This window comes from Alligator mississippiensis, unplaced genomic scaffold (assembly GCF_030867095.1).
Source record: "Alligator mississippiensis isolate rAllMis1 unplaced genomic scaffold, rAllMis1 scaffold_19, whole genome shotgun sequence".
Lineage (NCBI taxonomy): Eukaryota > Metazoa > Chordata > Crocodylia > Alligatoridae > Alligator > Alligator mississippiensis.
In genome coordinates this window covers 595,178-602,677 of record NW_026775265.1, presented here as the reverse complement: position 1 = coordinate 602,677, position 7,500 = coordinate 595,178, and positions in this window count along the sequence as shown.

Genomic DNA, 7,500 nt, shown 5'->3' with positions numbered 1-7,500 from the left:
GGGGTTGAGACGGTGCCCGCAAGTCCCGATGGCGAGGCCAGGGGCGGGCGGACCTGGGGAGCGAGCGGAAAAGCCCATCGGCATCCATGGGGTTGACCTGGGGAGCCTAAATGCCCCTAGGAATACGTGGGGTGGAGCTGGGGAGCGGAAAAGCCCCTAGGAATACTTGGGGTGGAGCTGGGGAGCGAAAATCCCCATAGGAATACATGGGGTGGAGCTGGGGAGCGAAAAAGCCCCTAGGAATACATGGGGTTGACCTGGGGACCGAGAAAGCCCATAGGAACACATGGGGTTGACCTGGGGACCGAAAAAGCCCATAGCAACACATGGGGCTGACCTGGGGACCGAAAGAGCCCATCGGCATCCATGGGGGGGAGCTGGGGAGCGGAAAAGCCCCTAGGAATACATGGGGTGGAGCTGGGGAGCGAAAAAACCCCTAGGAATACTTGGGGGGGAGCTGGGGAGCGAAAAAGCCCTTAGGAATACATGGGGGGGGAGCTGGGGAGCGGAAAAGCCCCTAGGAATACATGGGGTGGAGCTGGGGAGCGAAAAAACCCCTAGGAATACTTGGGGGGGAGCTGGGGAGCGAAAAAGCCCTTAGGAATACATGGGGGGGGAGCTGGGGAGCGGAAAAGCCCCTAGGAATACATGGGGTGGAGCTGGGGAGCGAAAAAACCCCTAGGAATACTTGGGGTGGAGCTGGGGACCGAAAAAGCCCTTAGGAATACATGGGGGGGGAGCTGGGGAGCGAAAAAGCCCCTAGGAATACTTGGGGTTGACCTGGGGACTGAAAATCCCCATAGGAATAAATGGGGTGGAGCTGGGGAGCGAAAAAGCCCCTAGGAATACTTGGGGTGGAGCTGGGGACCGAAAAAGCCCATAGGCATCCATGGGGTTGACCTGGGGAGCGAAAATCCCGATAGGCATCCATGGGGTTGACCTGGGGAGCGAAAATCCCCATAGGCATACGTGGGGTTGACCTGGTGCCCGCCCCCCCCACGGAAGTCCGTATGAGGTTTTTGAAACGGGCCTTGCCCGGGCCTTCGATCCAGGAGGGCGGACACTTTCGGCGGTTCGTCCCGGTGGCTGGGCCGGGTGCCGCATCTACAATATAGCCAAGAAACGTTCGCGGAGATTTTCGAGAACACGTTTTTAAGGACCCTCAATGCCCATGTTCGGTTCCAGAAAGCCGGTCAGAGGGATCTTCGGGGCAGAACCCTGCCGTGCTGAGGGGCCAAACCCGAGTTTGGAGCCAGGTCAACGGGGAAAACCGGAAAAGGGCCGGAGAAGGCGGTCAGGCCGGGCGAGAGTTCCAGGAGCTCGGCCACAATTCCGATCTCGTCCCGGTCAAGGGCTCCGTGGAAGGGCAGCCCGGGGGGCGGGTCCAAGGGCCCCGGCAGGGACCCGGGCCTCCGGGGTCGGAGCCGAGGCACCCCGCCGAGGGGTGGTCGTCCCGGGCCAAGGCGGCGGGAGCCCGGGCAGGACTCCGCGGGGCAGGCCGGGCGGGAGTTCCAGGAGCCCGGCCGCGATTCCGACTTCTCCCCGGTGCCCTGCCCGGAGGCCGGGCAGGTCCGGGGGCCTTCGGCGCGGGCGGCGGGATGCTCCCGCGGGGGAGACGAGCCGTGCTGGGCCCCGGGAGGGAGGCCCGGGGTCGACCTGGCGCCGGGGCTCCGGCCCTGGAAGTCCCGATGAGGTTTTTCAAACGGGCCGTGCCCGGGCCTTCGCTCCAGGAGGGCGGACACTTTCGGCGGTTGCCCCCGGTGGCTGGGCCGGGTGCCGCATCTACAATATTGCCAGGAAAGGTCCGCGGAGATTTTCGGGGACACGCTTTTCGGGACCCTAGTTGCCCATCTTGGGTTCCAGGAGGTCGGGCAGGGGTACCTCCGGGACCGGACCGTGCTGCAGGAGGGGGTCAACCCCGGGTTTGGCTCCATGTCGACTGGAGCTCCGGCCCAGGGGCGGGCCGGGCGAGAGTTCCAGGAACCCGGCCGCGATTCCGGCTTCTCCCCGGTGCCCTGCCCGGAGGCCGGGCAGGTCCGGGGGCCTTCGGCGCGGGCGGCGGGCTGCTCCCGCGGGGGAGACGAGCCTCTCTGGGGCCCGGGAGGTTGGCCCTGGGTCGACCTGGCGCCGGGGCTCGGGCTCCGGAAGTCCGTATGAGGTTTTTCAAACGGGCCGTGCCCGGGCCTTCGCTCCAGGAGGGCGGACACTTTCGGCGGTTCGTCCCGGTGGCTGGGCCGGGTGCCGCATCTACAATATTGCCGAGAAAGGTCCGCGGAGATTTTCGGGGACACGGTTTCCGGGACCCTAGATGCCCATCTTGGGTTCCAGGAGCTCGGACGGAGGAACCTCCGGGGCCGGACCGTGCTGCAGGAGGGGTTCAACCGCGAGTTTGGCTCCATGTCGACTGGAGCTCCGGCCCAGGGGCGGGCCGAGCGGCTTGGCCGGGCGAGAGTTCCAGGAGCCCGGCCGCGATTCCGGCTTCTCCCCGGTGCCCTGCCCGGAGGCCGGGCGGGTCCGGGGGCCTTCGGCGCGGGCAGCGGGCTGCTCCCGCGGGGGAGACGAGCCGCCCTAACGCCCGGGAGGGAGGCCCGGGGTCGACCTGGCTCCCGAGCTCCGGCCCTGGAAGTCCGTATGAGGATTTTCAAACGGGCCGTGCCCGGGCCTTCGCTCCAGGAGGCCGGACACTTTCGGCGGTTGCTCCCGGCGGCTGGGCCGGGTGCCGCATCTACAATATTGCCAGGAAAGGTCCGCGGAGATTTTCGGGGACACGGGTTTCGGGACCCTAGATGCCCATCTTGGGTTCCAGGAGCTCGGACGGAGGAACCTCCGGGGCCGGACCGTGCTGCAGGAGAGGTTCAACCGCGAGTTTGGCTCCATGTCGACTGGAGCTCCGGCCCAGGGGCGGGCCGAGCGGCTTGGCCGGGCGAGAGTTCCAGGAGCCCGGCCGCGATTCCGGCTTCTCCCCGGTGCCCTGCCCGGAGGCCGGGCAGGTCCGGGGGCCTTCGGCGAGGGCGGCGGGCTGCTCCCGCGGGGGAGACGAGCCGTGCTGGGCCCCGGGAGGGAGGCCCGCGGTCGACCTGGCGCCGGGGCTCCGGCCCTGGAAGTCCGTATGAGGTTTTTCAAACGGGCCTTGCCCGGGCCTTCGCTCCAGGAGGCCGGACACTTTCGGCGGTTCGTCCCGGTGGCTGGGCCGGGTGCCGCATCTGCAATATTGCCAGGAAAGGTTCGCGGAGATTTTCGAGGACACGGGTTTCGGGACCCTAGATGCCCATCTTGGGTTCCAGGAGCTCGGACGGAGGAACCTCCGGGGCCGGACCGTGCTGCAGGCGAGGGTCAACCCCGAGTTTGGCTCCATGTCGACTGGCGCTCCGGCCCGGGGGGCGGGCCGGGCGGGCAGGCCGGGCGAGAGTTCCAGGAACCCGGCCGCGATTCCGGCTTCGACCCGGTCGACTGCACGGCGGGCGTGCAGGCCGGCGGCGACTCCCAGGGCCCCTTCCAGGCTGCGGGGCCCAGCGGTTGGAGCCCGGCTACCCCGGCGAGGGGCGGAAGAACCTGCACGGCGCGGCCGGAGAACCCGGCATGCATGCGCGGGGCAGGCCGGGCAGGAGTTCCAGGAGCCCGGCCACGATTCCTACTTCTCCCCGGTGCCCTGCCCGGAGGCCGGGCGGGCCCGGGGGCCTTCGGCGCGGGCGGCGGGCGGCTTCCGCGGCGGAGACGAGCCTCTCTGGGGCCCGGGAGGTCGGCCCTGGGTCGACCTGGCGCCGGGGCTCGGGCTCCGGAAGTCCGTATGAGGTTTTTGAAACGGGCCTTGCCCGGGCCTTCGCTCCAGGAGGGCGGACACTTTCGGCGGTTGCCCCCGGTGGCTGGGCCGGGTGCCGCATCTACAATATTGCCAGGAAAGGTTCGCGGAGATTTTCGGGGACACGGATTTCGGGACCCTAGATGCCCATCTTGGGTTCCAGGAGGTCGGACGGAGGAACCTCCGGGGCCGGACCGTGCTGCAGGAGGGGGTCAAAACCGAGTTTGGCTCCAAGTCGACTGGAGCCCCGGCCCGGGGGGCGGGCCGGGCGGGCAGGCCGGGCGAGAGTTCCAGGAACCCGGCCGCGATTCCGGCTTCGACCCGGTCGACTGCACGGCGGGCGTGCAGGCCGGGGGGCGACTCGCAGGGGCCCTTCCAGGCTGCGGGGCCCAGCGGTTGGAGCCCGGCTACCCCGGCGAGGGGCGGAAGAACCTGCACGGCGCGGCGGGAGAACCCGGCATGCTTCCGCGGGGCAGGCCGGGCAGGAGTTCCAGGAGCCCGGCCACGATTCCTACTTCTCCCCGGTGCCCTGCCCGGAGGCCGGGCGGGCCCGGGGGCCTTCGCCGCGGGCGGCGGGCGGCTTCCGCGCCGGAGACGAGCCTCTCTGGGGCCCGGGAGGTCGGCCCTGGGTCGACCTGGCGCCGGGGCTCGGGCTCCGGAAGTCCGTATGAGGTTTTTGAAACGGGCCTTGCCCGGGCCTTCGCTCCAGGAGGGCGGACACTTTCGGCGGTTGCCCCCGGTGGCTGGGCCGGGTGCCGCATCTACAATATTGCCAGGAAAGGTTCGCGGAGATTTTCGGGGACACGGATTTCGGGACCCTAGATGCCCATCTTGGGTTCCAGGAGGTCGGACGGAGGAACCTCCGGGGCCGGACCGTGCTGCAGGAGGGGGTCAAAACCGAGTTTGGCTCCAAGTCGACTGGCGCTCCGGCCCGGGGGGCGGGCCGGGCGGGCAGGCCGGGCGAGAGTTCCAGGAACCCGGCCGCGATTCCGGCTTCGACCCGGTCGACTGCACGGCGGGCGTGCAGGCCGGGGGGCGACTCGCAGGGGCCCTTCCAGGCTGCGGGGCCCAGCGGTTGGAGCCCGGCTACCCCGGCGAGGGGCGGAAGAACCTGCACGGCGCGGCGGGAGAACCCGGCATGCTTCCGCGGGGCAGGCCGGGCAGGAGTTCCAGGAGCCCGGCCACGATTCCTACTTCTCCCCGGTGCCCTGCCCGGAGGCCGGGCGGGCCCGGGGGCCTTCGGCGCGGGCGGCGGGCGGCTTCCGCGGCGGAGACGAGCCTCTCTGGGGCCCGGGAGGTCGGCCCTGGGTCGACCTGGCGCCGGGGCTCGGGCTCCGGAAGTCCGTATGAGGTTTTTGAAACGGGCCTTGCCCGGGCCTTCGCTCCAGGAGGGCGGACACTTTCGGCGGTTGCCCCCGGTGGCTGGGCCGGGTGCCGCATCTACAATATTGCCAGGAAAGGTTCGCGGAGATTTTCGGGGACACGGATTTCGGGACCCTGGATGCCCATCTTGGGTTCCAGGAGGTCGGACGGAGGAACCTCCGGGGCCGGACCGTGCTGCAGGAGGGGGTCAAAACCGAGTTTGGCTCCATGTCGACTGGCGCCCCGGCCCGGGGGGCGGGCCGGGCGGGCAGGCCGGGCGAGAGTTCCAGGAACCCGGCCGCGATTCCGGCTTCGACCCGGTCGACTGCACGGCGGGCGTGCAGGCCGGGGGGCGACTCGCAGGGGCCCTTCCACGCTGCGGGGCCCAGCGGTTGGAGCCCGGCTACCCCGGCGAGGGGCGGAAGAACCTGCACGGCGCGGCGGGAGAACCCGGCATGCTTCCGCGGGGCAGGCCGGGCAGGAGTTCCAGGAGCCCGGCCACGATTCCTACTTCTCCCCGGTGCCCTGCCCGGAGGCCGGGCGGGCCCGGGGGCCTTCGCCGCGGGCGGCGGGCGGCTTCCGCGGCGGAGACGAGCCTCTCTGGGGCCCGGGAGGTCGGCCCTGGGTCGACCTGGCGCCGGGGCTCGGGCTCCGGAAGTCCGTATGAGGTTTTTGAAACGGGCCTTGCCCGGGCCTTCGCTCCAGGAGGGCGGACACTTTCGGCGGTTGCCCCCGGTGGCTGGGCCGGGTGCCGCATCTACAATATTGCCAGGAAAGGTTCGCGGAGATTTTCGGGGACACGGATTTCGGGACCCTAGATGCCCATCTTGGGTTCCAGGAGGTCGGACGGAGGAACCTCCGGGGCCGGACCGTGCTGCAGGAGGGGGTCAAAACCGAGTTTGGCTCCAAGTCGACTGGAGCCCCGGCCCGGGGGGCGGGCCGGGCGGGCAGGCCGGGCGAGAGTTCCAGGAACCCGGCCGCGATTCCGGCTTCGACCCGGTCGACTGCACGGCGGGCGTGCAGGCCGGGGGGCGACTCGCAGGGGCCCTTCCAGGCTGCGGGGCCCAGCGGTTGGAGCCCGGCTACCCCGGCGAGGGGCGGAAGAACCTGCACGGCGCGGCGGGAGAACCCGGCATGCTTCCGCGTGGCAGGCCGGGCAGGAGTTCCAGGAGCCCGGCCACGATTCCTACTTCTCCCCGGTGCCCTGCCCGGAGGCCGGGCGGGCCCGGGGGCCTTCGGCGCGGGCGGCGGGCGGCTTCCGCGGCGGAGACGAGCCTCTCTGGGGCCCGGGAGGTCGGCCCTGGGTCGACCTGGCGCCGGGGCTCGGGCTCCGGAAGTCCGTATGAGGTTTTTGAAACGGGCCTTGCCCGGGCCTTCGCTCCAGGAGGGCGGACACTTTCGGCGGTTGCCCCCGGTGGCTGGGCCGGGTGCCGCATCTACAATATTGCCAGGAAAGGTTCGCGGAGATTTTCGGGGACACGGATTTCGGGACCCTAGATGCCCATCTTGGGTTCCAGGAGGTCGGACGGAGGAACCTCCGGGGCCGGACCGTGCTGCAGGAGGGGGTCAAAACCGAGTTTGGCTCCATGTCGACTGGAGCCCCGGCCCGGGGGGCGGGCCGGGCGGGCAGGCCGGGCGAGAGTTCCAGGAACCCGGCCGCGATTCCGGCTTCGACCCGGTCGACTGCACGGCGGGCGTGCAGGCCGGGGGGCGACTCGCAGGGGCCCTTCCACGCTGCGGGGCCCAGCGGTTGGAGCCCGGCTACCCCGGCGAGGGGCGGAAGAACCTGCACGGCGCGGCGGGAGAACCCGGCATGCTTCCGCGTGGCAGGCCGGGCAGGAGTTCCAGGAGCCCGGCCACGATTCCTACTTCTCCCCGGTGCCCTGCCCGGAGGCCGGGCGGGCCCGGGGGCCTTCGGCGCGGGCGGCGGGCGGCTTCCGCGGCGGAGACGAGCCTCTCTGGGGCCCGGGAGGTCGGCCCTGGGTCGACCTGGCGCCGGGGCTCGGGCTCCGGAAGTCCGTATGAGGTTTTTGAAACGGGCCTTGCCCGGGCCTTCGCTCCAGGAGGGCGGACACTTTCGGCGGTTGCCCCCGGTGGCTGGGCCGGGTGCCGCATCTACAATATTGCCAGGAAAGGTTCGCGGAGATTTTCGGGGACACGGATTTCGGGACCCTGGATGCCCATCTTGGGTTCCAGGAGGTCGGACGGAGGAACCTCCGGGGCCGGACCGTGCTGCAGGAGGGGGTCAAAACCGAGTTTGGCTCCAAGTCGACTGGAGCCCCGGCCCGGGGGGCGGGCCGGGCGGGCAGGCCGGGCGAGAGTTCCAGGAACCCGGCCGC